Source organism: Lonchura striata, chromosome 2, assembly GCF_050655825.1.
Source record: "Lonchura striata isolate lonStrDom1 chromosome 2, ASM5065582v1, whole genome shotgun sequence".
NCBI lineage: Eukaryota > Metazoa > Chordata > Aves > Passeriformes > Estrildidae > Lonchura > Lonchura striata.
This window is the reverse complement of record NC_140704.1, coordinates 69016695-69040849: the sequence shown is the minus strand read 5'-3', so window position 1 is coordinate 69040849 and position 24155 is coordinate 69016695. Positions and strand designations below refer to the sequence as shown.

Below are 24155 nucleotides of genomic sequence, written 5' to 3'. Positions count from 1 at the left end.
AATGGAAAGAGAACTGCTTCTCTATTCTCAGGTTGTGTCTGTTGATGAAGCTTCACTTTGTAAGGAACAATCTCTTTGTTGTTCCTAGACTTTAAAAACCGGATGATTATGTATGACAACACCACACTTGAAATTATGCAGGACACAATGTTCTCTAAGGACCCTGGATTTTACCATGCCCTAGGTTAGGGTAGTACAGGGATGCTTCCTTGAGGCTCCCTGAAGTTTGCTATGGCTTGACTATGGATAGTAGCCAAGTGCCTCATATGGAGTTCCTTTGTCAGTTGTGGACTTGAATGAACTCCTGTGCCCAGTGTCTCATTTACCAGGTGCATTTGTTTTCCTCTTATTTCCACTTTCCCTACAGGACAAAATGTCATCTATCTTTCTTGCTCTGGGACTGACTGCTGTTTTAATTCCTTAACTAAGTGCTGTTCTTCCTTGTTTTTTTTCACAGGGCTGCTGCTTCCTAATGTTAGTTTCTTCTTTCTCTTTAGTAAATATATATGCACAGAGTAGTGTGACAACTTTGATATGATGAAAAGATATTTTGGATAGACCAAACTCATGGCATAGCTGTACTTAACCACAGACTTATTTTTTCCTTCTTGAGAAGTTGAACAGGTATGGAAGATCCTTTTCAGGCTTGTGATAATTAGTACTTGATCAATATGTGCTTCCTTGCAACAAAATAACACTTATGGTTAAACTTATTGAATATTTATATTCTATTATGCTTACTTGAAAAGGTTTGCATGTACATATAAGTCATATAATAGTACAGATGATCCAATTAAAAGTTTTACCTCCATGAGGCTGAGAATTTATTTCGAGAAGTGTGGTCAGAAGGACAGGATCTTTGAGTTGTGGCACAAACTGGACAAGGTTTTACATTGAAAGGTCAGAACAGCATGCCATAAAAAGGTGAAATCAGAAGGGAGAATGGGCCATTGAATGGTCTGATTTTTCAGCTGTTGTATTTACAAGTAGGCAGAGAAAGTGAGTAACACTGCATGGAGCAAGAAAAAGAAGACAGTGTCCTTTGCTGCAACCTGTGTTTTGGCACTCCTCTTACTCTTTGTTACCAGAATAATAACTCCATTAAAGGCAATTTTTCTGCTGAATTTCTTTAGGGTATGGATCTAAGTAGGCATGGATAGGAATTTTAACACTGCCTATTATGTCTGGCATCTTTTGAAGAGATGTTCTTCTTCCCCATCTGACGCAAATATCTGATATGTGATGAACGTGCACCTAGAGTTACTGTCTACTGGCTTCCCTCTGTAAGCAGCCCAATGAAAGGTTGCAGCTTTTTGCCTGTATGGTGTTTTTTCCATTCTCCAGGTGGCTACAGAGGTGATGTTGTTGCAGGTCTTCCTTTGAGTAAAAATCTGCCAACTCACATATAAATATATCTAATTCCCCTAGTGCTGTCATAAACATACCTTTGCATGGAATGTTTTAAATTTGGAAATATGTGAAATACCTGGCTTTCTCTTCCAAAATCAATAAAGTTTATATTATAAGTTATTTGCAAGCTATATATGTGTAGATATGCATCTAGTCCTCATTGTGTTGTTCCAGGACTCTGTTAAACTGCTAAACATAAATGTGCTCAGGGAGGATTTAAAGTCTAATGCTCTTTCTGAAGCAGAGTCACCAAGGGTTTACTATTCCCATACAGAAATGTTGCTGTAGGTGATGTTTTGTCAATGGGAGAAGATATTGCCATGCTGCTTCTGGGAAGCACTAAAATCTATATATTTTATAATTGCACTTTTTCCCACCTTAGCAGTCTCTAGTCTTAGCATCATGCTTTTTTGGACTTTTTAGTGGGTTTTGGCATTTGGTTTTTGTTTGGGTTTTTTTTTCCAATCCTAATATTAAACCTGGATGATACATTTTATTTTGTAAATCATCCCTCACGTAGTATCCACCATCACTCCAGGGATAAATTGGATAGCTTATGCCATCTGGTATGGGAATAAATGTGATTATATTGAGTAAGGTAAGGAATGTGGAAGTGAGGTGCCTCAACTTTCTTTGTCTGAGAAGCCTTTTGCAGTCAGGGCATCAGCAGAGGTACCAAAGCAAATGGTGAATTGTAGAAGGGGAGAGAAATCAAGGGGAAAATAAGGTGGCAAAAAAAAAGTCTTTGTGGGAGTAGGAGCTTGGTTTTTGTTGCTGCTGAGTCTTGTTTATGTGGGTAGATTGGTGAATCACAAAGCAGATGCAGGGAATTGTGGGAGAGAAAGGCAAGAATGAGAGAAAAGGACAGAAAGAAAGCCAGTACTTGTTGAATACAGGGGGCACAGTTCACTGGTTGGCCAGATTAAGCCTGTGAAGGATTTTTGCAAAAGGGAGATTGATTTTGATCTGAATCCCATAATGATGTGAAAACCAGTGGATTTGTCCATGACAGCCAAATCCAAGTATTTAGAGCTTGTGAGTTTTCTCTCTGTGTGCTCTCAAGATATCTTGAAATTGGTCTAAATGTCACAGAACTTTCAAAAATTATCCAAAGTGGTTTTATTTCCTTTTTAAAAAATTATTTTCATCCAGATTTATCAATTTTCAGCTTTCTCTGAGACCTTGCAGAGCACCAAAACCACCAGAAATACTTATGTTGGCATAGTCTAAGGTTTCTTAATTCTGTCTGGGAGATTCACCTCAGATATTACACGGATGAGTTTTTAAATATGTCATGTCGCGTAATATTTGCCAAAAGTATTACTTTTATTTCTCTCTTCAATTTACACAGACTATCTCCTTCATGAAGGTAGGGTTTTTGTTTTGTTATGGTTTTTGTTGTTGTTGTTTTGGTTTGTTTTTTAAATATATTGAGAGAATCATCTACAACATGAATTTGCTCATGGACTACTTTTAATAGTCAGCCTGTGTAGATTCCAAGTGAGACTCTGGCATTGTGCAGAGGCCTGACAGTTCCTAAGCTATCATAAGCAATGTTGATCTATGCTTAGTTTACTTTTTAAAATAATGTTAGTGCAGCCACCATACTCCTAGAATATAGAACCTCTCAAAAGCTGCCCAGGTAGTAAGGTTTTTCATAAATGGTACTGGCATGTGGTTATAGGGATCTGTAGTAGTCCACCTGGGGATATTCAAATGCAAAGCAATTCTGACTTTTTTCAGCAGAGATGTGTCTATGCACTGCATTGGGCTCTCTGCAGCAAGTTTCTAACTGGCACATCAAAGCCAACTTGCTGCTTTTAATTGTCTCTTAACAGTGGACTGTAGTGATAAAAAATCATAATAAGGATAAACATTTGTGTGTGTCACATCATGTCTGCAGTCCTTAGTTTGCCATTTTCACCTCCTATTTTGATAGAAAGCATCCCAAGGACCACACACAAAATCCTGTCTCTAGTTGTACTTCTTTAGGGCAAGCCATGTGTACCTTTCACTGGTCCTGCAGCGCCTACAGGAATGACTGCAGGAACTCCAAATGTATGTTTGGCAAAGGTGCAAAACTTTGGATCTTGAAAAGAAGTTAAAACCTTGGCTCCATTTAAAATAAAGGGAGAGGAAAAAAAAAAGATTAGATTTTCTATGGCAAGTCAAAAATTAAGTACCTTTCTCTTGGTCTGTTTTGATTGGACTTTGAAATAAAGCCTTAGAGCCCAAGCTGTAAGCTTACTGCTTCAGCAGTAGCTCTATTTCTCAAGTACAGGCTGCTTGCCAACCGTTCTAACTAAAGAGGATTTTGGAATCCAGAAGTCCTGGATCATCCGTGAGTGTTGAGAGATGTCACAGAGCTTTGTGTTCTGCTCTTAGTGCCAGGAATGGGGACAGGACTATACTGATGTAGACATCTGATGCAGACAGCAAAATTACTCTGAGTTAATATGGGGGCCAAAAGCCAACCTCTGCCTTGGTTTTTGCACCTTGCTTCCCAGCAGGGCTGATCGAATGGCATTGCTCTTGGTATTTCATTGTGTCCTGTAGGCAGAGTCCCAGCTAGTGCTGAGCCTCCTCAGACCTGCAGAGCTTCTGTGTTAACCAACTCCATGGCAGCAAGCCTGCAAGCTCTGGAGTCCCTGACTATGGATGTGATTTCACTGTGGAAATGGTTGCCATAAGGCATTGCTGGGGCCAGAGGATTTAGCAGGATTAAGCAAGGGATTGAACAGTTTTTGTATAAATAATCAGAATATCCAGAATCATAGCTGTCAATGCTAACAAACTTTTCAGGTGTAAACACTACCTCAAGTTTAGAGTTTAGTATCTTGTGATCACCACAAAAAAACCCAAAACCAACCAAACAAACAAAACCCCCCAAAACAAAACAAACAAAAAGACAACAAAAAACCTTCCAATGAGTGGCATATCTGAAACCTTACCTCAAACAGATTTTCTTGTTTCTTTTTCTAAGACACTCAGTACATGGCTCAGGCCAGAGGCAGGGTGTTAGAATAGACAGGTGACAAGTAAGATTCCATGTGCTGGTGTTTGTCTCCAGTGGCTTCCTCTGGTTTTATTCACCATGGAGACAAAGTGTTTTTGGTACATTTATTTATTTACAAAGCATTATTCAGCATTACCAAGGAGAAGTGCCTGTAAGTAAAAAACATGCCTGTATGTTGGTATGAGCTCCTCTCGATAGCTGGACAGCAACTGCAGATACTCCCTGGCTGTATTTGTTCCAATAACTGGGCATCTTCACAGAAACATGTCAAAAGGTGGCAAGGAAAAAAAAATCTCACCTTTCATTAGGCTTGCTTTTGTGGGCTGAAGTTATGACTCATCTTTCAGGCATGAAAAACACCCACAGTACCACACCTCCCTGGCAAAACCAGGTGCTTGAGTGCTCCAGAGGCTAATTCTTGAGGGAAACCCTGGAAAGGCACTTGTTCTCCATGCCTGAATAACATTTAGTGTTGTTACCTCGGGCATTTTTCTGTCCAGCCCTGTTAGTAAAAGAGAATCATACAGAACTGTTGCTTTGCTTGGAATACATAAAATAAAGGTCAGTAGCTGTGACCTAAAGAGCTTAACAAGAGAAAGCAGGTTTTTGAAAGCAAATGGGTTTTAGCCAGTGGTGCCTGGTTCTTATATCTTTGGTCCAACTGAAAAATTTCCATTTTCCCTTTTCCAGTTTATAGGTGGGAAGCTGAACATGCACGGGGAAAGGAAATGCTGGAGACCAGCACTACATTCTGAGTAGTCTCAAAGTGGAGCTGCTGGTAGGGCTGTGACTGTCATGGCCTGCTGCCCTTAAAAGAAACAAACCATGTTCTTCAGGATTTCATACATGTACATGAGCTCCAAGTCCTGTTGCAGATGATAAATAAATATGATTGTTCATAAATAATACAGCTAGGATAAGAACAGTTCTCCCAGCCAGCCGGATGACACCCCTGCCCTCAGATGAGTCCTGGGGTGAAATGGACTGTTCCATCCCACCCCCCAAAAGATGTATGGCTCATCCCACACCTCTGTACCTGCCCCTAAAACATTAGTGCATGCAACCCCATTGGATATGCCTCATCCCAACCCACCGCGAAGCTCGCCTGATAAGGGGGCTTCGAGGGGCCACGCGGTCTCTTGGAACCTCTTCCCCTCTCTTGGAACCTCCTCCCCTCTCTTGGAGCTTCCCCTCTCCTAAACCCTCCTTTTGTCTCTCCCCTCTCCCACCCTCTTAAGCCCGGCCATGTGCTGCATCTGGGAGCACGAGGCAGGACCTTCCTGCATCCCCAATAAACCTCTTTCCCCAAGAGCAACCTTCAGAGATCTCTTGTCTCTATTCATCCACACCGTGCAGGACCGTGTTATTTTCTTCAAAGTCCTATTTCTTAGCATCTTGTTTGTTTCTGACGATCTTCTTCTGAGTTAGGTTCATTGTGGAAGTATTAAAAATATGCTTACCAAACAGATTTTGTGCTTTTAATCAGTTAAATATTTAGTTCTCTGGGAGGTGGTTCTCTAGCTCCTGAACTGTGAATATGGGCAAATATGTACTCATGAAAGGAAGAATTAATGACAGAGCTAGGCTTGTTGACTTGCCAGAGCCTACATAACTGATGATTTAAGCAGCATGAATTACAGAGGCATTATCAGTGGAGGTTACTACTTTATTCTGCCTATAAATTGCTGCATTTCTCCATTTAATGAAGGATGTTTTGGAGTTGGAAAGTGCTCAGCAAGTGAAATGCTGTGATTCCTGCTAAGAAGCAGACTTTGGACAAAGCTTCTTCTGTAAAGACAGAAGTTGGACATATTTTTCTTCCTCTTCTGTCCTTGTGAAAGAATAAATAAGGATGTTGCAGTGTTTAAATGCATATACAAGAGTTCTACCTGCCTGCAAGATCAGGAAGATGACTTAGGCTGTGGCTTGTTCTGCTACACCACCACTGCAGATGTCATGCTCCTTTCTTTTCCTTTTGTCCTCTGAGATGTGTGGCTAGGTGTCCATGACAGTCACATAGTTAAGCAACACTCAGATAAAAAACTTCAAAGCAAAACCTTCTCTTTATTGTAATTACTTAATCTTTTCTGGCTCACAGCAAAGGCTCGGGGAACTTGAGCAAAGTTTTTATTTTTTTCTTTCTTTATTTTGCCACAGTATATGCTACTATACATTAAAATATATCTTCAGTGCCAAAAGGGACATCCATTGAGATCTAAGCATATTTCCTTTAAAGTGGCTCTTTGTAAGCATACCTACTTATGCAGAGAGAGCAGATAAAGATGACAAGAATGAGAAGGGAATCCAGACTTCCCTCCTTTTACAGGTCAGGGATTTTAAACCCTGTGGGACAGCACACAAATGCACCCTCTGGGATTGCTAATGACTTTGTTCTGTTCCTCACATGAAAGGCTATTTTGCCTTGATTTCAGCCTTTTTTTATTCTAGAAGATGCTTCTTCTAGTAAAAATGGAAAATAATGGAAAAATTTTTCTTTTGTGCACATGCATTAATGGATCCAGGCCTCCCAGCTAACAGCATTGCTGGAAGTAATGGGAGTATCCCACTTGCAAAATGATGCTGGAATTAGCAGTTGGAAGATTGCTCCCAAGTGTGCAGTCTCTTCAGTCCAGGTGAACTACTTCTGAAGTAGGAAATCAAGAGTTGATTTTCTTTTATATGCAAACAAGGCTAGGAGGATTCCAGCTAGAGCACATTTTATGTACGTTTTCTAGTTTTCTGTGTAGTTGGTGAAGGGATGTTAGCCAATAAAAGGGCACAAATAGTTTCCTAATTGGACAGTTGGACTCTACCACATGAGTCATCTTTTGTCCCTTTTGCTGTTGTCAGTGCCATCCCCAGTTTCATTTCAGATTTCACAGGCTGTAGCTTTCTGAAAACCTCTTTCATCCTCTCATCCAGAAGTGTCTATGAAAACTCTGCCAAGGCCTTCATGTGCTGGATCCAGGTCACACTGATGTGACATGATGTCCAGGAGAACACCTCCGGTGAGGTGATGCAGTCAGCTAAAAGTCAGAGCAGCTGGCAGCTCCTTAGGCCTTTCTCTTGCATGAATTGGCCTGTCTAGTGCAGAAGTGTTTCAGTAAGACCTGGCTGTCACTATTCCAGTTTCAGAACTTATTTATCCACAAGGATCTCTTTCCTGCTCTTTCCTGTGCAGTGTAGCCAAAAAGCCAACATCTCTTTTATGATAGAAAATGATATAAAGTCCATTGGGTAGTTTTATGCATTTATAACTACAATTCAGATTATATAATAAGTAAGAAAAGTTCTTGCTTGATTGAATGCATAAGCAGATCTGTTCTCTTGTAGCTTATGATGCTAAAATTGCCAGTCGATTTCATGAGCCTTGTGTTGCAGCATCCGTGTTCTCTGGATATCACTGCAGTTCAGAAAGAACACTGTAACTGGTAGGTATGTTATTTCAAGGTGTAAGAACTGGTATCAAGTGTTTTCTTTTATCTGCTGGAATTCTGAAAATATATGCATAGTTATGACATATTTGACCACTCCTGCTAAGTGAGGCAGAAGGAGACTCTCTCACATTCTTGTGAGGGATACCACCAGCAAAAGATCAGGAACTCTGAGAGCTGGACCTGTGGTTGTGGTGCTATTTTCCAATTCAAAGTATCTTAATTGAATTAGGTTGGGACTAAGATACATAAAAACTGAATCATGTATTTGAAAGATTGAAAGAAGTAATTATAACCACACTAATATTTAATTAAAAAAAAACCAAAAACAATGCATGTCTATTCTTTAGTTTGTGATATATTAAATTTTCTGGTATGCTAAGCCAGTTCAGAGTAGAGTTTTTTTGTTTGAGGCTTCAAATTAAAAATTGAAGGCTTCTAAAAACTTTCTTTTCAGGATCTGCTCTGTGATGTTTATGAGGGTAAATAGAAATTTGTAATTGATTCTTCTTCCATTAATATGCAAATTCATGGGAGTATAACCAGGGAAATTGGGAACTTGCTGCTGTCAAGCTTCCTTGAGAACCTGCTAGGGGCATATGTGCTTTCCAACATCCCTATGTTACCGTGATCTCTAATCTGGAGGGTGAAAAAGGAATAAGAGGAAGGATGTGTTTAGCCAGAAAGTCATCAGAACTCATTGCTTGGGGTGGTTAACAAAGCTGACAAAATAATTGCTGTGAGGACTTCTCTTTTGAGCTTCTTGGCCAAGGCAGAGTTGGCTGGGCTGGGGTCAGTGCACTATGTTGACTAGGTATGGAAAAAAAGGATAAAAACCTGAAACCTGACTGCCAGGCAAAACAGGTAGTGTAGAGTGGGGGAAAATTGAGCACATTAGGAAGCAGAGAGGGATCCCAGGCAGTGCATAGCCACAGACAGAGTAAACTTGCCATTGTGAGATCCAAGAGCATGGCAGTGTTCATCCACAGTGGCTGCTGCTTTGGCTCAACTCTCTTGCCTGTGCCCTTAGTGTTAGAGTAAGGGAATGAATAGGGTGAGTGTAGCTGTCACCTTCCATTTGTTGGTGTGCCTAAAGGTTGTAAAGGTGAGTGCCTGGAGGCTGGACAGCTGGGGATTCAAGAAGAGACAATTCTGGTGTTGCTGCTGCCCTTGGGACATCTCATTGTGCAGGTCTGTGCCTCAGACACAGGCTTTATCTTTTTGCTTTATCTGCCTTACAGAAGTCTGCAACAGAGATATGCCACATTATAGCAAGTCTGAAGTGATAGCTTGGTGAGCCAAGACAGATTGGAGGCTGAAAATTTGTTCTTTCTTTTGGGGCCCTTTACTCTGAGGGATATCTTGTGTTTGGCTCTTGCTTGCATTTGCTGTAAAAATTCCTCTTGAATATTCCTCTTCATTTCTTGGGATCACTTTCCAGATGTGGCCCTGAAACACTGCTCTCCAAGTATTTCTTCACATCAATACCTTATTTATTACTTTTTAGTTCCCAAGGAACATATCTAAGTGGGGGCTTTATTTCTGGTCCCTCCTGTTTGTACCACCCATCCATTAGTCATGATGCTAATAAATACAAGGAACTTTGCAGACATTATGGGTTTAAATACTTAAGGGTTTGCCCTGATTTTTTTTTTTTTTTCCTTCTGTTTCAACCATATACCCAGCAGATATTATCATTTAACTAAGAGCTGAATATCTGAAGTTTGTCTAAAAGCCATATATATAAAAAGATGGAAATGGGTGAATGATTCCAATGAAGAATTAGAGGTCTGGAAGGACATAGAGACGTTACTGCAGGAGGTGAATGTGCATATTGGAACATTGTTTATATTGACTGTGTTTCTTGTGCTCATATTTTTCAAGTATTTTATATAAATTTTTAGTATTTTTAATATGTGTGCTATCTTCCAAAGTAGTTTAAAATATTGTATATTTGATGCTTTTAAGCCTAATTTTCCAGTGTAGGGTTTTCATTATTTTCTTATCACTGAAATTGTGTTGATCTGTAGATTATTCTCAAGCACCTTATTATGACTACATGGGATAAAAAAATTATTTTGGTTACTTTGATTGCATTAAACCAGTGCTTGGAATTAGGATTTGGGTGCAGATACTTAAAATTTCAAGTCCCAAATTTGATTTCCATCAACATTTCCTAACATTCAGATTGTTCCTGCTTAATGGCTTTACTTGCTTTATTCCTCACAGAAGCAGCTGAAAGTATTGAGTAGTTGTTACTGCTGGAGTTATTTTGGGTATATTACACTGTTTCATTTAATCATGGTCCTATTTTTATATAAATAATTAGAAAAAAGAAAACAGAAATTATACCTGAACTGGTGTCTGTGAAGCACATTGAGAATCTTCCTTCAGAAGGAGGAAAATTAAACAGCAAGTGGAAAACAGCACTGTTGTGGTGACATTGCAGCATTCATTCGTATGAGCAGGGATTTCTAGAAAAAATAATCTTATACATAAGGTGATTAAGACAAGTAAACCCAGCATTGCTTCTTTGTTGTTAAACAAAGATGTTATTCTCGCTCTTGTAAGATTTAGTAAGACATTAAACATGTGTGCATGATGTCAAGATATTGGCTCTAGCATGTGTTCTTACAGCCTTTATAGTTTGTGATGACATAATTAGGTACATTCTGTGAAAGTAACTTAAAATTTTGCTGTCTGTTCCAGTGAATTGAATGTGTTTGATCTAGGATATCTTGCTGGAACATTTGCAAAGACTTTGTCTGGAGGCTTGAGGAGTTCAGAAGTGAAACCATCTTTCTTTTTTCAGTGCAGTCACGTGCCCAGAGGTTTCCATGTGTTTCCAGTGCCCAGAGATGCTGTCACCACTCAGTGCCTCATAAAACCCCAAGATCCCTGGCGAGAATCCTCCTTTGGATTTCTTGGCCTGATGATCAGCTGTACCTCATTGCATTTTGCAGGCAAACTGGTGCTCAGCCTGGAGCTGAAACTGCTGGCTTAGACGTTCAGAGGTACAGATCACCAAGCAGCACTGGGCTTGGTAAGCCCATGCTCTCTTTTTGTATTTCCTGCTTGTCCTCTCTCAAAAAAATATCTGTGCAAACCTTGCAACTGGTTTGCCCTTCTGTTTCTGGTTCCCAGTTATTAAATACTTTATACTTGGAATGTTGCAGTCCTTTGCAGGATCTCACAGCGATGGAGACCTTGTTCACAACATCCTCTGAAACAGATACCTAGTGCATCTGCCATAGAAGTAGCTCAGCTGAAGGCAACAGGTTTCCTCACCCAAGGTAAGACAAGCATGTCTGCACCCAGCCAAGAACAGGCTGCAAGTGTCCAGGCTACAACTTCTCCTATTGTACTCATTGTTTGTGTAGTAATATATACAACAAATGTATTGTAAATTCAACAAAATAAATAATAAAATAAATAGGAAGCATGCAGTCAACTAGCTGTTGTTAAATTTCTGGTGTTCACTGTCCAAAGTCACCAGGGAAAAAAATGGTAACTTGTTTGGATGTGGTTTGAAAGCCAAGCTGAGTTTGTTTATGTGTATGAAATCACACTACAAATATATATAAGAACAAGAATTCCTGTTTCCCTCACCCAAGCTGTCTCTACAAGACCTCCATTTTTGGAAACTAGCAGTTTTTAAGACAGAGTGGACAAAACAGTAGTAATTTGCAGCTGAGGCCCTTCATCAGCCTGGAATTATTCTAGCTGTATCAACTCCTTGGTTTCTGTAAATCAGGTCTCTGTGGTTGAGCTCCAAATGAGCAAGACTAGTTGTAAATGTTCTTTTTTTAAAATTTCAGATTTGGGACTCAGCAGGATCTTGACACTGCAATATTTTATAAAAGAGTAATTGTGGTTAGATTTCGTAATATAAGAGCTTGTGTTGGGAGGGGAACCAAAACGAGGTATGTGTGTGTGGTGCTCCCTGGATCACTGAACAACGTCTGGCTCAAGCTGCTTTTTCAAGTATGTTGCCATTCTGCTGTGAATGGAAAAAATCCCAGTGCATGCTCCAGTCTGGACTTGGCCATGGCGTTTCTCTCCCTCAGGAACTCAGTTGGCCTTGCACGTGTCTTGAGGGTGGAGACTAACAGCTTCGGGTGGACTCTCCAAAAAGCTGCACAGGTTGTGTTTGTGGATTTTTAAAAGCTGTGGTTGTTGTACCACAGACATGCACACAGAATTTTCCAGAACTCTGTGGGTGAACCACTTTCTGCTGGGTAGGGAAGGAACTTATGGCGTTGAACCTGAGTCATCCAAGATGGGTGATCACCCTTGGCAGGGGTTGTCTATGGGTTGTGGTGAGAAGCAGCAGAATCAGGCTTTGACATCAAATCACCTGTTGGGGAAAATGCCCTCTCTCTCTTGGGAACCTAAAGTATTTTATATTCTTTGAGAATATCTGATGTGGAATTCCCAATGTGACAGCACTATACAACGCAGTCCTAAATGCAGACCTGTGCATCAGCAGCCTGGTTGTGCCACTGTGGATGGTTTTGAGAATGGTTGTCCCAGCTGCTTCATGTTTACTTGCATGTGGAATGACACTTGCCCATAAAGGAAAGCTGTAAATATTTCAAAATAGCATGGCATCAAATTCTGGCTTTCTAAAAGGCAGGTAGAGAGAAGAGAATGGGTAGGTGTGGCATCATGGAAGCAATGACATGCATGGTGTGTTTGTATTTATGCAAGGAGCTATTCCCCACAGTGCCTGCCTTGTCTGACTGTATGTCTAATATAATTCCCTTAAGGCTGACCTCCACTTCCAGCACAGAACATTGCAGGATTACTACTGTAGCTTGAAATATTCCGTGCATCTAAATGTTCTTCTTGCAGAGAAATTTGCTAAGTCTGTTCTAACTGTGGGAACGTTCCCAACTCTTTCAATTATTAAAAAGATGTATTGCTTTCCTCATCCTTAGATCATCCTTTGGCCCATGTAGGACTACTATTACTTGACTTTCTAAATTCAGCAATATTAAGCACCTTAAAAATTTTTTTTAGTGCCTTACAAAACTGACATTCAAAAGGAGAAAAAAATATTTTTTCATAATAGTTTATGTTCAAGGTACTTTCATTTGATGAAAAATGTTTTATTTTAAACCATTAAAAGGAATGGAAAGTATGCCAGACAGCCTCACTAAAACAAGTTGGCACAGAAAATGACATGGAGAGAGGAGGGGGGAAAAATTCAAATACGTGGAGCATTACTACTACTGGATTGAGAAACAGCACCATTTCACACCAAGAAATTTACTGGACCTTGACAAAGGACACAGAAAATTGGCAGCATTTTAGGTCTTAATGCAGTATTGGTGCTTTAATGATGGCTGACGGAAAACTGAGCATTGATGTAGAGGTGATATATGAGCAGGGATTTTTTGAATCTACTTTTAATTTTGAAATAAGATAGCTTTAAATCTAAACCCAAGTACAAAACACAATGGGAATTGGATATACATATTTAAGCTGCCATCTTCTTTGTAACTGGCAGGTGGTGTGCTAAGTGATATCCTTTTAATCTGTGTATATGTAAACAAACTTAATGTCGTTTTGGTTAATAAATATTGCACATGTCTGTTGCAATGACATTACTTCACAGGCTTTCACCTTTGCTCTTTGGTTTATGGATTTCCAGCACAATATTCCCACAGGATAAATATGGGGTTATCTCTTTTTCTACTTTGGTACCCACCTGTGTTGTGTCTGCTAGGCTCTTGGAATGCCCTGGAAACCTTCTGCCATGCAAAATCTAGTAGGATAAACATGAATCACTTCCTCTTTGCTGGTTTCCTGGTACTTTGTTGTTAGTCCCCAGGCACTAGTTTTGAAACCTTCCTGGAAGACACTGTTATTTCTGAATCAGTTTTGGTCTGGCTGTACTCTTTGTCCTGAGAGACTGTCCCAGACTTTTGTCTTAGTCTGCTGGTTAACCACACAGTGCATGAGTGGGTAGGTGCCAGGGCTGCCATTTGAAGCACCTGTTCTGCCTCCACCCAAAATCCTGGGCATTGAGGGCAAGGGACCTGCACGTGCTGGCCACGCTCTTCCCTGCATTTTGGGTGAATGATGGTCGATGGCAGATCTGTGCTCTGTATAAAGTAAATGGGTCATGCCCTCAGGCTTGGAGACTGATGTGTGTTGTGAGTGCATTCCTGTGCCAGAAAATTCTTCTCTCCTGGAAAGGTAACCACTTTTCCTGAATATGTACTTTTTTCCCCTTTAATTACCCTCAGCCCTTACAACAATACTGCTGGGAGTCTTTTCTTGCCTTTGGACCTGCACTTAGTAGGGAAGCAATTTAAACCATCCAAGCATGAGATGTAGCATAATCAGCATCTGCTCTCTCCCAGTTTGACACCTGCAATGTATCTGTGGTAGCCCAAGGGGCGGTGTTCACACTGTCATGCTGTGGTAGGGGAAGACCAGCCCTTCCAGACTCAAGGACTGAGTACTTGTCCACATGCTTCTCATGTTCTTGTCCCAGTGGTGATGTTCCACTGCAATTTGAAGCTACCCTCTACCCTCTTTCCACCTCGTTCCTGGGAATTTATTTGGCTTTACCATGTTTCCAGTCATGGAATTGAGTCTTCAAATTATGGGATTTGAGTTTCCTGTGTAGCCTGGAACTTCCTTCTACTTGTCCCAAGTTTGCCTACTAGGGCTTTGCATTTGGCATCAAAATAACATGGCTTCTACAATGCTTTCTGTGTTTTGGGGTCCAAGCATTTTAGGAAAGATGGTAACAGGTAGCACACTGAGCATGAGCTGTAGGAATAGCTAATAAATAGGTCTATCATGCTTAGCTGTGGTTAAATAACCAGTTTGTAGGCAATCCCTCAAAAGATTCAAGAGATGAATGCAGGAGTTTAGGAGGCACCCTGAGGTGCTGGAGTCAAAAGTGGCTCTTTAATTTCTCTGTGGACATGCAAATGGTTAATTCCTAAATGCCAGTAGATGGCTCCCAAGAGCATTGTCTATGGGCTATTTTCCCAAGGCACATGAAGCAGGATTTTGGCGCACCGATAACCAGCCTCCTGCACTCCATGATGCATCAGCTGAAATTTGCACAGCACCAGGACATCTGTCTCCAGGCTGGTGGTGTCATCCTATGGCCACAAGGCAACACAGATGCCACATGCTATATGGGGAGAAATCCAATTTCCCAGTGACATGGGGGATGGTGGTGAGGAAGAGTGGCACAAGTGAGGCAATAGGTCAAGATCCTGAAATAACAGTTATGTTGTGGAATAACTCAGCTGGTTATACATCAATAATGCTGGCTGAGTGAAGGTGGTCAGAGCAGGTGGAAAACCTTCGGAGTCTCTGCGCTGGCCAGCAGGACATGACTGCTTGCTACTTTTGTTAAATGCCTCCAAAAACAAGGCTCCTGTTTTCTCTTCCAATAATATAGATGATAAATAATTGTTATAATTGCCTCCTTTTTATAATTACCTCCAAATGAATTCTTTTTTCACAGAGATTCTAATTAAGTTTTACATTAATTCTAAGTGTGTAGAATCCTTTTACCAGCAGAAGAGCCTTCTGGGAATTTCTGCTCTTTTGTAGCTTTGAAGGTCTGGTTCTAGTCCATTTTCTAAGACCTGTACTCCTTGGGACTGCTATTCTGTTTGACTCCCCCATTAAATGTCATGAGAACTCTTTCACTTTCCAGGATGTAAAGTCCTTAATAAGATTTGTTTTTTTGAAGGCAAATGTGGTTCCCTGGGAAATCCAGGGAAACAGTCTCTTTTGGCATTAGGGGAATTCTCCATCAGCTGAAGTCAATCAGGAATACTGTCACCAAGGCCTTTATTTGTGCATGAGAAATCTGAGGGCAGAGTTATGCTGATATTCATGAACAAAATAGCAGTTTCCTCATGGGTGGCTGTCTTTCAGTCTGACTCATGTGTCCAAAAGTGCCAAGGAGATGCCAGTACAGAGCGCAGGACTGCTTGGTCAGAACAGAGGGAACAAGGGAAGGAGTTGAGGCTGAAGCACAGGGAGTTTAAGGAAAGAGGGCTGTGTCTGCCAGGTCTGTAGAGAAGGATTTTTGTGTTTTTTATCTTTATCTGTGTTTCTTAAACATTATTATAATATCCTGTAAACCTGAAAAGAGTATGGAGAAGAGGAAGGGAGCCAGAAACAAACTGTTCTTGGAGGAAAACCCCAGGCATTTATTACTACAATTCTCTCTTAGAAGATGTCATAGCTGTGCAGATGTGCCCATATTGCCGCTTTTTTTTTTTTTCTGTAGCATCATCATCATGGCTGATGATAGGTTACCAGCAAGGAGCACCATGAAGCCATGCCACACTGCACATACATCTTTGGTGTGGTGTCAAAAGACACACATCTTTCTCTGGCACTTAGGCAATGCTCCATTAGCTGAGTGAACATCTGGAATGGATCGGTGCCATTTAACTGTGTACAACACTTTAAAATTAGGAATATAATGTGAGTGGGTGAAAATCAGCACAATGTGTTATGGAGGCTGTGAGGTTAGAAACACTCAGATGCCACTCTGGCCTTCCAAGTGAGGAATGTCTCCAGTCTTCATGCATACTTAGAGGGCATGTTTACATCTTTTTGTTCTTATATATACATTTGTATGTACATATGTCTTGGGTGTTTAACACAGAGAGTGCACCCAGAATGAAGAGGCAGGATTTCCTGTTAAGATAGTGCATTGAATAAAAGGCATTATTTACTTTTGTTTACTAGCAAGTAATGGCTGGAAATCTGACAAGTTTATGTGATGGATTAATGAGGTTTTTTGTGCAATGTTAGCCTTCAGCAGAAGTTTGGCTGCTGCTGCCTTACAGGACGGCAGCTCAACGTATGGCTTAGGTACATTATTTCTGAAATAAACCAGCCACCTGAGGGCAATTATCTTGTGTGCAGTGTCTTTTTTACATATTTTTTTTTTTTAACTACAGTATGGGGAGCGAAACTGAAGATAGGAGTTAAAGAGAAACAAAAAGTGCTAGGTAAACCAGCACCTAATTAGCCTTCCTCGTGTAGATTTACTTGCTTTTCAGTATGTCTGCACAGCCTTCTGGTGGTTGTGACACTTCCCTTTGGTAAGTAGTCTGGCCCCAAGGAGTGAAATACTCCTGAGGTTTTCTGTCAGCTTCTATCACTGCCACAAATTTTGGGGTGAACACCATGGACACTGCTATTCTGGGATCCACAGGAAGGCTGAGAAATCACTGTCCAGCAATTTCTCTCTCTCTTACTATATAATGCATCTTCCTTCAGGAAATATAGAATCAAGGGAGCTGGCTGGAATGCTCTGAGTACTTTGCAGTCAACTTTGTTATTTCATTCCCAATTTTGATGGTGGCACTGCCTGTCAAAAAAGAGTCCTGTTCCTCAAACTGTGTTGAAGTGGTGGGAGCACAACTGAAGTTCTTGCCATAATCCTCAGATGCCCATAGTAAAACACGGTGCATGAAAACTCAACCAGCTCTGTGCTGAAAACCCTGCCTGTTTGGAGGCAGTGCTGTACAGTAGCTGAGAACATTACCAAAACTGACCAAATCTTTTTGGAAGAAAACAGATAGAATAAGTTGGCAGGGGAGCAGGGGCATTTGTTTTGGTTTATATTGCATTTGTTTTACTTGCACATTGAAATGCATCATTGATGCCTCTCCTCAGGTAAATAAATAACCCCATCGCATGCTATAGTCATTGGATATCAGCTTGCTAATAGAACATCTCATCACAAACATCTGGGCTGCAATGGCAGGGATTTACAGTAATAAATAAATTCAGGGGCCATCTTGGAGATATGTGCAAGTCATTGTGGCTCATTGGTTTAGAAATCACAGTGTGTTCATCTATGCTGAGTTCAGTTCTTTTGGGTTTGGTATAAGCTGCTTTTAAAATTCTTCTTTACAGATATGGAGGTGGCACACAAGAAATTAATATTTCAATTATTTATCTGCCATGAAGACAAACTGTAAATGTTGCTTATATCTGCCATACCATATCTGAAATCAACTCTAAATAAAAATAGAGCAAGTCTAGATCTCTGAGAAACTCTCTTGATTAATAGCTCAATGCAATCATCAACCCATCAGACTTGATGTACTACTCTTGGTTATATAAATCTCCTAGTTGCTATAGTGAAAGGTTACAGATGATTGCTAGCTCTTGCAGATCAGTGGATTAATAACTTACATCCAAGTCCACCTTACAAGTTGAGAGCTAAGATTATAAAAATGTAGTTCAGCCCTGTATTTTTTCCATATATGAATCTGATGCATTAAAGTCAGATCAAGCCTATTGAGTAGAAGTCAGTACTAACTTAGCCAAGGTGAGAACTTCAAACCTGGTGATGGTGTTCTTGCTATGTTAAAGAATAAATGCCTAATTTTGAAGTATTTGTATTTGATTGAACTGCTTTTATTAAACAGTTTGATTGAACTCTTGTATAGGAAGGATAATTCCTCATGTCTTGTGATTCAGTAAGGCTGGGATTTGTTGTCAGAGGAAATTGTTGCAGGGGAAGGCACCACCCAGTGCAGGGCTGGGTCAGGGACAGATCTGAAGAGCAGGCAATGAGCTGTAACAAGTTACCCTTCATTTGGGATGCATGGATTTCTGGGAATGACCCTGACTGGGGAAGGGTAACCTGCCAATCTATGCACACGTGCACAACTCCCAGAGGAAACGGTAGCAGTGACAGGAGACCCTGTTAGAGGAAAATGAGCACGAGCCCTTTCCACACAGCACTGCTGCAAGTTATCAGTGGCATATTAATGAATAAGCACTCTGAACTTGCTTACAGTCATTATTTTTATAGAGCTGCTATTTTCCCTCAATTGTGTTTGCTTGGGTATCCCCATTAGGTGAAGTGAGGAACTAAGGAGAAAATAGCTTACAAAACACACAGTTCTGATGCTATGGTTTTTGTAATTTTTGGAATTCAATAATCTCTGAAGATTACTAGAAGGATGAACTATGGCTGTTGATCATTTTTAAATTTGTAGATCTCCATTATTGTAGCAGAAATTATCTCTGTAATGCAGGAATAAAGAAGTAAGTTGTCATAATTACCCTGATTGACCTTAGGATGGAAAAGATCTTCCTAAATCTGATTCTTATTCATTAATATCAAGTCACTAAGCAGCACAAATACAATCTTGATCAAGTGTCAAATTAAGCAGAACAGAGTGGAATTTATGTTGGGATTGTGCCAGCTGGGGGAGGAAAGACAATACCTAATCTGGTGTAAGTATGTTAGAAATGAGATGCCCCTTCAGTTTTTAAGGTTTTTTTCTTTCTTTTAGAACGTGCTTGCATGGAATGAGTTTACCATAGCTCAGCACTTTGCTTATGGATTTGATCCAACAGAAATTGCTTTAAAACCAATTGCTCTGCTATACGAAAGAATGGCCTTGGTCAGAAGCTCTGATCAAGACTTTTTAGTCATAGGAATGTCCTTGTGAGAAGAACTGTGCTGGCTTCAGTTTTTGGAGGGATTTTCATCTTCTCTTGCCAGTTGTGGAAGTGCAGGAAGTCAGAGGGTTTGTTAGCAGGGTTGCCAGGTTTCTCTCCCTGCCTGAGGCTGTTGGGTAGGCATTGCCTGTGACTTATTTTGCTTACAGTGATAGTTCTGGCCCATGGTGTTGCAGGCACATCTAAGTGCTTGCAGGAGCTGTAGATACAGTTTTGTTGTCTCTCCTCAAATGTACATAGCTAAACTTAATGCATTTAAACATCACCCTTCCAAACTCAGAGATAAGGGAGGGCTGGAAAAGAGCAAAGGGATTTTACAAGTACTTGGCATTACCACGTGCTCTGAGCTTCTGTGTGAGCTGAAAGCCACTGCTCCACACAGCTGGTCTTATCCTAATGACTTGTGCCACTGGAGCTGATCCTGGACTGTTCTTGCTGCTTGTACAGGAAACATAGAGTCATGTTGCTAAGCCCGCCTCTTCCCTTGCAATGGCAATCTTGCCACTCAGGGACAGAAGTCCCCTCAAATCAATGATCTTTTGAAAATGTGGATTGAACACCATTATGAATTTGTGCTGTGCTTGTCACATGCCCTGATTCCCAAAACCTTACCTGATGTTATAGAAAAGAGTTTTTGATATGCCAGAGGCATGGATCAACTTCTCCAAGATACAAACACTATGAAAGCAAGCTGCTTTCATTTGTCTGTGAGGTGTATTTACAAAGTAAGTATGAGATGTTGAATTTGCTTTATTTTAGGGTGAAAAAAGCACCTTTTTGGCAAGTCATTTATATGGGGGATAGCTTCTGCATCCTAATGTCTGCAAGGCTAAAATTATTGCTCTTTTTAGCTGTGAAGGAAAACTGTAAAACTAATGATACAAGGGCATTTTATGTTGGTTTCGTTTCTCAAAAAATCTCATCCTTTTCCAAATAGCACAAATACATATATTGCAGAAGTTCAGTTTCCAAAATAGGCTCTCGTCTTAGATTTGGAGAGATGAGGTTTGGCTGGGAGCAGGGAGAAAGAGCAGCTATATGTTGTTTCTATGAGATGTATTTATAGCTGTTTATGAATGCAACTGCATTCCATTAGTTTAAAAAAGGCATGCTGAACAGGATATACAATGTATCTTGTTATTTGAATGAGCTTTGAAAAAACTACTGCCATACTCCTTTTTTTAGCTAGTTTTCCTCAGGAAACATGGCTTAAGAGAGCATACTCTATGCTTGTCTGCACATCTGCACACATCTCCTTTTACTCTTCTCAGTGCTTTCAGTGTTTTAACCAAATTTGACAGAAGTTCTAAAGATAATTAGTTCTTCTGAGCCTACAAAACTGCATGACTCATGGAAGTAAGTAGAGGAGATATATTGTTCATGTCCACATTGACATACAGGCAGCAACTTAACTGCGTTACTGGGCAGTGGAGATCAGCAGAGGAGAGTGATGTTATGAATGACCTGGAAGTGGAGGGAAATCTGTGCCTCGAGCATAGACAATATTAGACAGTGTCTATGGAATCCTGATTGATAGGAAACCAACTAGTTTTCATTAGTTTTTCTTCCCAAGGATCTTTTGTGCTGCTGAGTTAATAGTAACAATATGTCAACAGATCCCAAAACCATCTATTCAGCAAATTAATGTTTTTATGTCTGCACAGATCTGGAAAATTAGCACTGTATATTTAAAATGTATTATATCTTTACCTCATGTTTTTTGATGAAGTTTCTTGTGTTTGTCCTCAAAAGAGCTATATAGCACCCTATGTGAAGACTCAATATATATGAGTTTCCTGACTAATTGCACCCTAAAGAAAATCAGTTTAGCTAAAAAAAAAAAAAAAAAGCCAGATAATTTTTATGAAAAATAGAATTTATTTTTCCTCTGGAAAATGAGTGTAATGAAAAAAAATCTGGATTGGTTTTAATCATCAGAGTGCAATTCCATATTGAGCAGAGATACATATGGAACTTCACAGTAGGTTTCCATGTCCTAGGGACCTGCTTCTTCCCTTCCCTGGGAAGAGTCAACTGCAACTCCTCAGATAAAACCAAGCATCATCTCCAAGAAGTAGATCCAAAGAGCATGTTTTTGAATATGCAACAGATACCCTGAGACCAGGGATAAGATTGCAAGAACTGGAGAGGCTGTATAGCAAACAATCCAGTCTCTAGTCCCCTCCTGTGATTTGGCATAGCCAGCACAGAGATATAAAAATATGGATTGTTCTCCCAGTATTCCTTCCAGTGCTGTAACTGAAATTACAGTTACCTACTGCTAATTTGAGCAACAGGGAGTTTAATCACTTCTTGGTTCCTGACCAAAAATCTAAGAAGATGAATTTTACTACTGTTTAAGACTTTCTGGGACACCAATGAGCTTCTCATAGTTTCTCATTTTAAAATGAAAAAGGTAAAAACTTGTTCCAGAAATAGAAATCTGACAGTGTGCAAATCTACCTCCAGCTGAACTCCCCAGCCCCTTCTGTTTTCATTTCCTGAAATTCCTTTAATATGAAAGTGTTTGCCTTATTTGCACACGGAAAGGCATCCCATTTTCATCTTGCTGGGTGCTGACACTGCATTCCTGTCTGTCTGCTGAGTTATTTTCTGGATTAATACTCATTAATTATGTTGCCTCAATGAGGCTGTGCTTGGTAAAAAGCTTCTTGAGGACATTACACATGGATGGTGCTTCATGTTCAGAAGATTAAAATGTTAGACTATGGGTATAATCCAAATCCAACAAATGCTAACCTTTCTTAGATGTTTTAGAGACTAGATTAGAGGAAGGGAAGAGGAAGGAATTATAGAATTGCTCTCACATCTATAGCAGGGTCTGCCCTGTTGTGCTGAATGGCCAGTGTAGACCAGCCCACTGGTACTGATCAGCTATGGATAAAAGGATGCATACCAAAACAAATTTTTCCTACTACAACTCAAAACTCCAAGATATGTTTTTAAATGCTATTCATGTTAATTTGCATAATCAGTTTTTCTGAAAATGATTCAGGCATTAAGATGCATCTGAACAGGCCTCTTTGCTTCCTGCAAAGGTAAATCCCTCTGGTGAACTGAGCATTATAAATTTAAATCCAGGATGTGGGCTTGGTTGACGCACTGTACTTAGCAAGACAGGTACAAATAGATTGAGAAGAAAAACTTGCTCTGAGTCTCTCTGTGTTGCTATACCCAAAGGGGTTTGCTTTAAAGAAGATTATGAATGTTTTAAGATTATCTTAAGGTAATATGTAAGCAATTAAGAAACTCTGAGCAGAGGAAAGTTGATTGACAGTAATCTTTAAAAAGAATAAAAGGTCTTGAGGATGATGAAAGTTCAAGCCAAACTTTCCTTCTCAAGTGGAAGATAACTCAGTAGGCAGCACTTATTAGTATGAGCATGACTTCTTGCATGTCAGGAAAAGTTTACTTTGTAGCACCTGGAATACAGGAATTTTAATGTCCACTTATAATTTAATGACTGTTAGAGGTACAGTATTTACATTTTTTATGGAGAGAAAATGCTGCCTAGATCTTGCCTGGTTAAATTGACTTTGTCCACTCAGCAGGCAGAGCTGTTTTTGTTTCATTTTTTTTAATATGCAAATTATATTTCTCTATTTGTTTAAAACAAAGCCCAGATATAAGCTTAGTTGTACTTTTAAGTCTTCTTTTAAAGTGTTTGAAAGTACTAGCAGTAGTTAAAAGTAGCAGTACTTTCTCTTCTTCAAATGTATCTCTGAAAAGATAGCTACTGCTGGGAGGTTGCAACCAAACTCTTGGAAAAGTTAGTACCTTGCTCCATATTTGAAACGTTGGTACATTGCTTCATCCTGTGCCAGCTAACCTCATTCCAAATAGCAGTAGTCATAACTCTGTAAAATTTGCTTGAAATTAGGCAAGCATTTCGAGCTATGCTCAAGGATTCTGTATTGTCATTAGCTGCATTTGACTTTTCAAGTGTACTAAAAGGAAGACTACTCACAGAACAAAACTTTTGGCAGTAGCTGGCCTGGGAAAATGAGTTTCTGTAAGAAAAAGGATCTGAATAGGCCACCTTCCATTCTATCATGCACAAGCTCTGAGTAAGAAAAGATAGATGTCAAGAAAGCTCTCTGCTTACCCTGAAGAAGAAATGGCAACAGGTAACTACTGACAATCTTCATTTTCATACAGTAGATACATATAGTATTATTTATATTCAGCATGCATATGAAGCAGCATCTTATTTGAGCTTTGTCCCGTGGAGTAGTGTATGTTGTGTTGTGTAACCTCCCTTTGTGCTCTGATTTTAGGAAAAGGTAGCAAGTTGTTTCACTTAAACCATGAAAGAGATGCTCAGCAGAATGCTGGATGGCCTGCTTTTAGAGTTAATGAGTTTGTGTTAGTAAGGGTTTGAGAAAACAAGGTAAGACAGGGTGAGTGTTTCTGCTGGTCAAGGGGCCTTGTTCTGGAGAGGCAGCTTGTGGGGAAGGCAAGCATTGATTCTGAGCAGCTGCAACTGGGGAAAACCTGCTCTGGTGAATTACCTTGTATATGTAAGAGATTAGGTTTTTCATTGGACTTGGTTTCACTGAACATTCTTCTATGGTTGCTGAAATTGCCTCACCAATTTGACATCACTGCAAGTTTTAAAAAGATGTGACCTTGTTCCATAGCTTTAGATGCCTATCATGCTGCTTAAATGAGAGAGTGGTATCTTATGTTGTTATTTACTTTTCTCTAAATAATTTATTTTTACTTCAGTTCAAAAACCCTTCCATATTTGTAATGGCTCTTGTGAACCTTAACGACTGAGGAAGAGTAGA

At 40.0% G+C, this 24155-nt stretch overlaps 1 protein-coding gene and 1 long non-coding RNA gene across 17 annotated transcripts in view; one reads left to right on the top strand and one right to left on the bottom strand.

Moving 5' to 3' along the window:
• LOC144248256 (uncharacterized) overlaps nt 1–5500 on the bottom strand; it is a 31553-nt gene extending 26053 nt beyond the window's left edge. The window contains exon 1 of the long non-coding RNA XR_013341643.2: nt 4362–5500. This is a non-coding gene — a long non-coding RNA (uncharacterized LOC144248256). The remainder of the gene's footprint in view (nt 1–4361) is intronic.
• Nucleotides 1–24155, top strand: part of LOC116183231 (uncharacterized) — a 274914-nt gene that overhangs the window by 114695 nt on the left and 136064 nt on the right. The window contains exons 3-4 of one of the 16 annotated variants that reach the window (XR_014952736.1): nt 10824–10874; nt 11037–11153. The exons of 14 other annotated variants lie outside the window; for them this stretch is intronic. The gene's annotated coding sequence lies outside the window, so the exon portion shown is untranslated. Of the gene's footprint in view, nt 1–10823; nt 10904–11036; nt 11154–24155 lie in introns of all 16 variants that reach the window. One more of the 16 variants, XR_014952733.1, reaches the window with a different exon arrangement.